Genomic DNA, 9,932 nt, shown 5'->3' on the forward strand with positions numbered 1-9,932 from the left:
ATCTTGAGAAGGTATATCTTACCTAGCAAAAAGTCAAGTTAAAAGGAAACCTAAAATAAGATGGTAAGAATATTAATATTATTATTTGATGTTACTTGTACTCTGAATCTGAACCTACTGTGAATCTAAACTGCATACTTTTATTTTAATTGTTAAGATTGTCCTTTCCTGGCTCACCTTTTACCAGATTATCCAAATGAATATTGGGGGGCAGGGGGGTAAACCAATCATTCAAACTACTGACTTAATTATAATATATGATGTTTAATACTATAGACTTAATATTAAGGGGATTTTATTTCAATGTTTTGGCATTAAATGCACTTATTATAGCTGTTGAATAAATTGTTTTTATTCATCCGCAAGTAATCCTTTCTATAAAGTATGGTATCCATGTTAATTAAACAGGGACTATAAAAAGTCCTTAAGTCATTTTTAGAAAATGTCTTCAAAGTGGTTTTATAATACAACTTAATATATATTTATAATCTGAAGAAAATAGCATAGTTTCTGTAGAATATAACAGATGAGTATAGAACACATGATTCTACACATTATGAGCTGAGAATGAATCATAATTAAAAGCAGATTTTCTCGCTGCATCTTGCATATAGACGGTTAATAGGGAGTGTTACAGGAAAATACTTTAGTAAGGGGTAGGGGAGGGAGGATTGGGCAGAGGGCGAAGTTGAAATCTGAGGAAGTTGCAAGAGAGATTTTGACTGATCTTGTGAACACCTCTAGAACTGTCATTGCCCTTCACAATTGTCCCCACTGAGTAAAGGGAACCAAGACTCTGTACTCTTTCAACATTCAACCATTGGTTATGCTGCATAACCTCCCAAGGGGATAGTGGGATGGATGGATGGGGTGCATAACCTTACAGGAGACATGGCAGTTCCCAGCGAGGGACTTAGCTGTGTGATATTCCCGTAGTCCAATACTCCTGAGAGTTGGAGATGGTCTTAGTCTCGAGTGGGATCAGGGAGGCTCAACACAGCTCATCACAGTGCACGTGTTGCTTTAAATAGTGGGTTCATCTACCTGCAAACAACTGGCCCATTGTTCATGTTGGTCCCTCTTCCAAGGGAAACATAGAAAAGGGATGCTAACGGGAAGGGCTGCTGTATTGTGAGGAATAAGAATCACAGGTCAGTGAGAACCATGTAAAGTGTAAAACCTCACACAGCCCTGAAGGAAAATGTAAACATATACTATTCTACTTGTCCTATGAATGTGAACTTCAGCTCCTTTTTATCTTCTAAGGATAGGAAACTGTATCACCTGATCAATGGCCACCTATTACGTACTTGAGGACATATTTGTCTGGTTTAGAAAAATTATTTTGATATTTTAATAAAAATAGGCTAAATAATTTGTTCTTGAACAAAATTAAAAGATACTGAAAATGTTAACAAAATTACATAGTCTCTATGGATGGTCTTTACAGAACATCGTCAAATATTGACATGTCACGTGGAAAAGGGTTGGGACTGATACTTGATGGAGTGTAACATAGAACCAGGACCAACGTACCAAGAGAAGGACTTTATGTCAGTACATGGAACAGTTCTGTAGCTGAGTTGTACAAGTGTAGAATGGGTAGTTCTGACGTAGATCATTCTGTGATATTACAAGTCTTTTAACAAGAGTTTGACAGCCCATTTGTGCACGTAGTTGTGGTGCAAGCTACAGAATAATATTTTGTGTGATTTTCAAGGATATTTCCAACACTGAGATTATAGAAGTTTAATAGATTCTCTACAAGCAATGATAATGTTCGGATATTCATTCATTTATATGTTCATTCAGTCACAGACTATGTGTTGAACCTTTACAGTATTAGGAATAAGATACTTTGTTTTGTTTTGTTTTGTTTTCTTGGATGATTATGGTAGAGATCCAGTATTTGGGAAATGCATCATATTTTCAAGCACCAAATAGACTTTGGACTTTCAATGTTAATATGAAGACATGTTTGTATTTAGGAATGTCTAGTAAGCCTTTACTATTTTTAAATACATATTTAGATTACATGGTATAAGATAAACTTTTTTAAAGCTTAGGTACTAGTGAAAACCTGAATAATTGAAAATCTTTTTATTTTAATTTGGTCAGTTCTTCCAATGATAAGATATAAGGGGGGCATGTCTTGGTAGACAGTGAGTATGATTTTTAGAATCTGTTTGCAGTCCCCTCTTTAGCAGGTTTATGATAGAATGCTACTGTTTTGGCAATTTTTCATGAATTGAAACAGACAGATTCATCCATTGGTTGATCATTGGTTGATTCTTGTATGTACCCTACCGGGGATTGAACTAAAACATTGGCATTTGGGGACAACGCTCCAACCAGTTGAGCTATGCAGGGCCGGTTATCTTATCTTTAAAATATGGATATTCTTACTAATAGTAGCAATGAAACAAAGGTTTTGTAAGTATTGAATTAAATAATAAATATAAAATATATTGAGCAATACACCTGACATAAAAAGCACTTACCAAACAGCATTATTGTTACCATAACTAATGATAAATGTTTATTAGTAATAATAATTTTATTATTATTAAAACTTTAATCATTAACTACTTAGAAGTGTCCTAAAAGATTCATTATCATTTTTTTTTTTTTTTGGCTTAAAGCTAAAGTCAGGGAAGGTGCCTCTCCTCTGTTTTCAGGGGTAGACTGACTTTTTAAAAAATATGTATATACTTTTATTGATTTCAGAGAGGAAGGGAGAGGGAGAGAGAGATAGAAACATCACTGATGAGAGATAATCATTGATTGCTGCCTCCTGAAAGCTCCCTATTGGGGGGGTCAAGCTTGCAACCTGGGCACTTGCCCTTGACCTGAATTGAACCTGGGACCCTTCAGTCCACAGGCGGTCTTTCTATCCACTGAGCCAAACTGGCTAGGGCTAGACTGACTCTTTAATTAAATGCAATTTCCACTGTGATTTTCCAAGGAAAGAAAATGTAATGGTAAGAGATTAACTATCAAATGAGATCCCATTATCTGTGTGCTTATTTCATTCTATTTTACTTTTATAAATAAAATTTTATATTAGGAATTCTCTTAACATTTCGGGAAGTACCTTTATATGTTATCTGTTTTATCACAATAATCCTTGAAATAGTTATGCTTTTCCCATTTCACAGTTTTATAAGATGACACTCAGGATAGTTAAATGTCTTTCCAGGTCATTCAGATGGGATGATTATACAAATGGAGTTCAAACACAAGACTTTCCTGTTCTCTTTGCTCTTTTTACTGACATCCAGATAACTCTTAGGGCTTCTCAAAAGATATAGTTGCTTGTCTGGAGATGAAATCACAGATCCCAACTGATAGGGTTACCAGTGATTCAGGATACCAGAATCATTGATGTAATTTATAAGCATATCAGACCTAATGGACCTGAGCCCTCTTTAATTTAAGGGTTATTTTTTAAAAAAAACAGATGAGAGATGATAGATAAATGAAAAGCAGGACTGAAATGTTCAGACAGAATCACATAATGAAAGGGGAAAAGTGAAAAGTGGCTACTGAACAGAATGTGATAGTGATACATAGTGATGATTTTTATAACGTATAAAGGATTTAAGATGCAGTGCATGTCCATTTGCATTTGTCCCTAGTCTCTCTCTCTCCACTTCCCTCTCCCTGGTCCCTCCCCTAACAATACCTCAATATATCTACCCATGTACAATAATCACTCTTTTATTTGTTAATATGTAGTAGGAGTCATTGCTGCATATTCATGCTGATATAAATTGTGTGTGTGTGTGTGTGTGTGTGTGTGTGTGAGAGAGAGAGAGAGAGAGAGAGAGAGAGAGAATGTGTTTGTAGGGTGTAATTAGATCCTGAAAGAGTTCCAGAAGGTAAGGGGGAAGAAATATATGAGACCTGAGTTCTTCCAAGACTGGGGTTTGTTTGGATGACAGGAAAATTGTCCAGCACAGGACAATTACTCTGTGGAGATTAATTTTGCAATAACATTTGTTGAGCACATTAATGGGTAGCTGACTATCAACCTCAAGCTAATCAGAGAGGTTCAGAAGGCAGGAATAGCTAAGTCAATTTTTGGCCTTGTTTTAATGTTCTGATTAGAAGTCTGAGAGGATTATATGCAGTGAGTTTAAAATCCATTGTCTTAGTTTCACAATAAGGAAGAAAATAATTTAAATTCTCATAAACTACTAATGTTCAGAATCTTTTCATTTTCTTTTGATAATTACTTTTAGAGATAAATAGGCTTGTATAGCACAAAAATTAAATATATTTCCTGCTTAGGTCATTAAGTGCTTAACATAATTATGTTAATTAAAACTGTATTATCAGATTTTCTGTAGAGATGATCCTCTCTTATAAGATTTTCTATGGAGATCATCTTTTCTAGTGTCCACGCTACTACTTTTGGCTGTACTTGATGCTGCTATCTCTCCTAAGTACTCTTGGGTTAAGGAATTTTTACAATGGCTTAATCCACTGGTCATTTTTCCAACTCTATCTTTTCTTACTCCCCTTTATTGGGACAGTTTCTTCATTTGATAGTTCTGTGTTGTGGTTTTTTTTTTCTCAAACCACACTGACCACTATCTCTCAATACCTTTGCTGGTTTCTCTTCAGCTTCTAGCGCTCTTATTGTTGGAGTAGCTTGGCTTGTCTATCATCTATCTGCACTCACTCCTTGGGTAATTTCTATCTACACTCACTCCCTGGTAAAGCATTTTATGGCTTTAAATACTCTAAGCAATTCTAGATTTATACCACCAAAATAGATTCCACATACTTTCACCACTGTCAAATTTCAAAGTCTTATTTCCAAACATTTATTCAACATTTACAACCTTAATCATGTCAATTTCCTGAGTCTAACCAAACACTTGATTTTTCTCCCTTAAAACTGTTTCTCTCAAGGTCTTCCTCTCTCACTAAAGACAAATCCAGTCTTATAAGAGCTTGGACCAAAAACATGGAGCATCTTGGGCTCTCTCTTTCTCTTATACCATAGGGTATTTGTTCTGACAATTATTCAATATAGCTTTATAGAATAGTTCTGAGTCTAACTACTTTTCATCATCTTCACTGCTATCACTCTGATATAAAATACAGTCTTTTTTGGGTTGTCACAACTGGTCTCTTCTTTCTACCTACCCAAAAAACGATTTTCAACACAGTAGCCAGGATGATCTTGTTATAAATTACCCCTCATGGCATTTCTTATTCCTCTTCCCTGCCTTATTTTTCCTTATGTCTTAATTTTTAGTCGTCATGCTCTATACTTGACCTGTTCTGTTGTCAATTGTCTGAAGGCATAGGTTTTTGCCTATGGTGTTCACTATGTGTTCTCAGTGCCTGGGCCATATAAAGTATGTCTAAATGTCTGTAATTGATATCAGTATATCATACAATGTAATCACTTAAAACTTTTAATGTATTTTTTTCATACCCATAAATTTGTGTCAGAAAAATGTATTTAATACATAATATGTGCATGCCATTCTTTTTTTTTTTTCAAAAAAAGTAGAACATGCCATATACCATTCAATGACTTCTTCATCATGTTTTACTGGCTTCCCTTATTATATTAATTGCATCTTTTTATTTTTTTATATATATATTTTATTGATTTTTTACAGAGAGGAAGGGAGAGGGATAGAGAGTTAGAAACATCGATGAGAGAGAAACATCCACCAGCTGCCTCCTGCACACCCCCTATTGGGGATGTGCCCGCAACCAAGGTACATGCCCATGACCAGAATCGAACCTGAGACCCTTTAGTCCGCAGGGCGACGCTCTATCCACTGAGCCAAACTGGTTAGGGCCTAATTGCATCTTTTTAAAATGTTCATTTATGATACTTTGTATTGAGCTCTTATGAAAAATATTTCCTTTACATTTATTAACTTTAGTGCACTTGATTTCATCATTCCAAGCATATGGTAGACTTTTCTCTCAAATAAATGGATGTAGTTTATTTGTTCAACATACATATTTTAAAGGCATAAAATAGGTTAAAAACCTTTAAAAAAGGCACAAGGTGCAAATATTTGCATATGAGAAGAGAAAGGTTAAATCTAAACAGAAATCTGATGTGTGATTTATATAAAATTATAACCATGCAAACTAAAATGTAGTTACCTTTATATAATACGTAAAAAGGAAGAGTTGATTATGTAATTTTACCTTCAGCACAACCTTCTTTTTTATACTTCAAAACAAGCAAAACATGAGTAGAGAGGCTTTGAGGTTGTAAAACTAGACTATCATCTCCCACAAACTAGGCTCTGTTGTTTAGCTCCTTTAATCTTCTCACAAGATAAAAATACAATGTGAGAGAGAGGAAGAGCAAAAGGAAAAATTACATCTTTTTCCAGGAGAACAGATAAGATTTTAGGAAAAGATGATGTAGTAGTTAAGATCTTGGAATATGAAGGAGCAAAATGCCTGATTTAAATTTCTGCCTTACCTCTTAATGGCACTTATTTGAGCAAGATGATTACTATCTATTTGCCTTAGTTTTCTAAGCTACTAAGTGAAGATAATAATAGAACCTATGCAATAGAATTATTTAAAAAATTACCTGACAATTCTTAAGAAACACTTATATAAATGCCTGACATATAGTAAGTACTAAATAAAAAACTAAACATATAGGGAAAGAAAAAATAGCTGAATCATGCTATATTCCATTAGTAAAAAAAACAATTTAGAGGTAAATTTGATTACTAAGAATCTAAATACCATAAAGTAAAGATCTTGTCTAGTTAGAAAATATTTAGTCCAAGAATAAATAACCTTATTTTTCTTTTAGCATTTGTCACTTTTAAATTTGCACCACATTTTATTGCAAACACTTTTTAACTTCCTGTGCTGAAAATTCTCTAAGAATTTTCATCTTCCTATTCTCTGCCCAATAGCACTTGCATATATATGTATAGCAATCAACTTGGGGCTTTTTTGGTGAAGAATTTCAGCAATAATAGAGACCAGATAATACCACATTTTAATATTTAAGTTGACTCTTATTTTTCCCTATTTTGTAGAGGCAAATATTAAAATTCTAGAAAAAATTGAAGAAAGTTTCTGTAATATGTAACTATTTAATTACCCAAAATGAATTGTATAATTTAAATTTACTCTTATTAAAATTGCTATAAAATATACTCACCTCCCTGTTTTCATTGCAGAATCACCCTGCCCCCAATCTGAGTTAACTTAGCCAAAATTAGGCTAATAACAAAATATTCTAGTAGTTTATTCAGTGGAAACTTTCATATTTCAGTCATCATTAGTGGATAAAAGAAAAATGAATATATTTCCATGTCTAGACACATCATATATATGTTCACGTGTCTGTTCTTCCTGATAAAATCTTAAAAAAACCTCATATTGAAAATAAAATAAAACCTACTATATTAAAATTCAAGGTAGAATAGGCTATTGTTTTATTGATAAATTTTAATATTACTATTTGATGTAGCGAATATACTAATTTAAACTTAAAATAAATTAATTTTAATGTTATCTTACAGTCTTATTTGCTCCTATATTTATTAACACATGCTTATTAGTTTGTGACTCTATAGTGTTTGGGTAAAAACACAAACCTCAAAGATTTTTGCTGATGACCTTTCTTTGGTTTATGAAACAACAGACCTTCTCCCCATATTGTCTTTTCAGATGTAAAGTTTATACTATTAAATTTTAAAATACTTATTAATAGGAAAAAATCATGAGTGAATATTTTCTCTCAAATTAAGTACCAATCATGTTATCAGTATTTTTAAAAATCGACTTTAGAGAGACAGGAAGGGAGGAGAGAGAAACATGGATCTGAGAGAAAAACATTGATTGGTGGCCTCCCATACAATCTGACCAGGGATCAAACCTGCAATCTAGGTATGTATCCTGCAACCTAGGTACTGGGGGAATTGAACCCCCAACCTTTTGGTTTATGGGACAGTGCTCCAGCCAACTGAATCACCTGGCCGGGGCTATCAGTATTTTAAAAAATGAAGTAATAAACCTGTTTTTTTTCCAGTTTCATTGAGAAAGAATTGGCATGCATCACTGTATAAGTTTATGGTATACAGCATGATGGTTGGATTTACATATATTGTAAAATGATTACCACAACTGATTTAGTTAACGTTCATCATCTCACATACATACAATAGAAAGAGAAGAAAAATCATTCTCCTTGCCATGATAACTCTTAGGATATATGCTCTTAAAGATTTTTTCTGTATATTACACAGCAGTGTTAACTATAGTCATCATCTTGTACATTACATAGCTAGTACTTATTTCTTATAACTAGCACATGAAGTCATAAGCCTATTTTTAAATCCTCATCTGAGGGTGTTTTTTATTGATTTTTTTTTTTAGAGAGAGAGAGAGAGGGAGAGATAGAGAAACACTGATGTGAAACATCTAACGGTTGCCTCCTGTACACTCCCGACTGGGAATTGAACCTGCAACCTAGGTATGTGCCCTGAATGGGAATCAAACCCACCAACTTTCAGTGTATGAGACTGTGCTTCAATCAACTGAGCCACCTGGCCAGGGCGGTGCTAAGCCTATTTTTAAACTAAAACAAATTCATTTTACTATCTTTGTAGTAATTGAATAATTTGACTCAACCCAATCTATGAAACCTTTCCTCCTACTCCCTATTATCCACTGTCTAATCTGGTTGAGCCTTCCTTGTGAATTTCTACCTATGTGCCTTTGAATATCCATACTGGATTAAAAATGGCCACACTTTTTTTTTTCCCCTCAAATCTCTCATCGAGGTGTGAGTTTTATCTCTGACCCCCTCCCTTGATTCAGGGCTGGTTCTGGACAATTGCAGAAGTGAGGCTGTACCAATAATGGGCCTTTAAAAGGACTTGGCAGATTTGTTTTCTCTCTCTTGGAACACAGATTTTTGGGAGGTTCCCTTTGGGGTTTCAACTACCATGTTTTGAGAGAAGTTCAGGTCACACGGAGGGGCCCATGTAGAGGAGACCCGAGGGGCTGTAACCAACTCCCCAGATGAATTTACAGCTGACACTCAGTGCCAACTGCCAGCATGTGAGGGTGTTGATTGGTGCATCCAATCAACCCCCAGACCCCAAACTACATCACATGTAGCAGAACCACCCAGCAGCGCCCATTCAAATGCACAGAATCCTGAGAGACAGTCACATAGTTGTCTAAAGTCATGCAACCTTGGAGTACAGCCATAATTAAAGCAATATTCTGCTTCTTTAAGTTAGAGCTTAAGCTTGGTTCACGTAAACGTTCCTACAAACAGCTAAGCTTTTGTACTTTATTCCAGTTGCCTTTATGTCAGATTTTCGAGTGGGCTTTAAGTTATTCAGGGTCATAGATATTACTCTATTTTCTTTCCCTGTGTCCTTTAGAGGTATTAAATCATCGCTAGGCACATGGGACTTATGAGGTTGCCCATTGAATCATAACAAAATGGCGGAGCAAATGGGGGTAAAAAGGGTGTCTCTGGATATAAGACAAATTTAAAAGACATAAGGATTTTGATTAAACCAATTTAATAAGCAATTTAAAGAGAGGTGGTGTATTAGTGTGTATGCATTTAATCTGGATTATTTGAACAAAGGGATTAACTGTCATTGAGTGTTTTTTTTTGTTTATACACTCAACCTAAATATCAATTCTAGTTAGAAGTATTGACATCTGTTGGAAGTTTACATGTGGAATTATGAAAGAAGACCAGATCGGAGGCAAATTATGATTCCAAGAAATTAAATAAATTTAACAGATGGGGCGGGGGGAGTGATCATCTGGAAATACACTGTAAAAGCAGGGATGAACATAATTATTTTTTCCTTCCGGTTTCAACCATGTATTCTTCATGGACTTTATGTGGAAAGTAAGTTATTGTAACCATTTACTGCAACTAATAA

This window comes from Myotis brandtii, unplaced genomic scaffold, assembly GCF_000412655.1.
Source record: "Myotis brandtii unplaced genomic scaffold, ASM41265v1 scaffold919, whole genome shotgun sequence".
In the NCBI taxonomy this organism is placed as follows: Eukaryota; Metazoa; Chordata; class Mammalia; order Chiroptera; family Vespertilionidae; genus Myotis; species Myotis brandtii.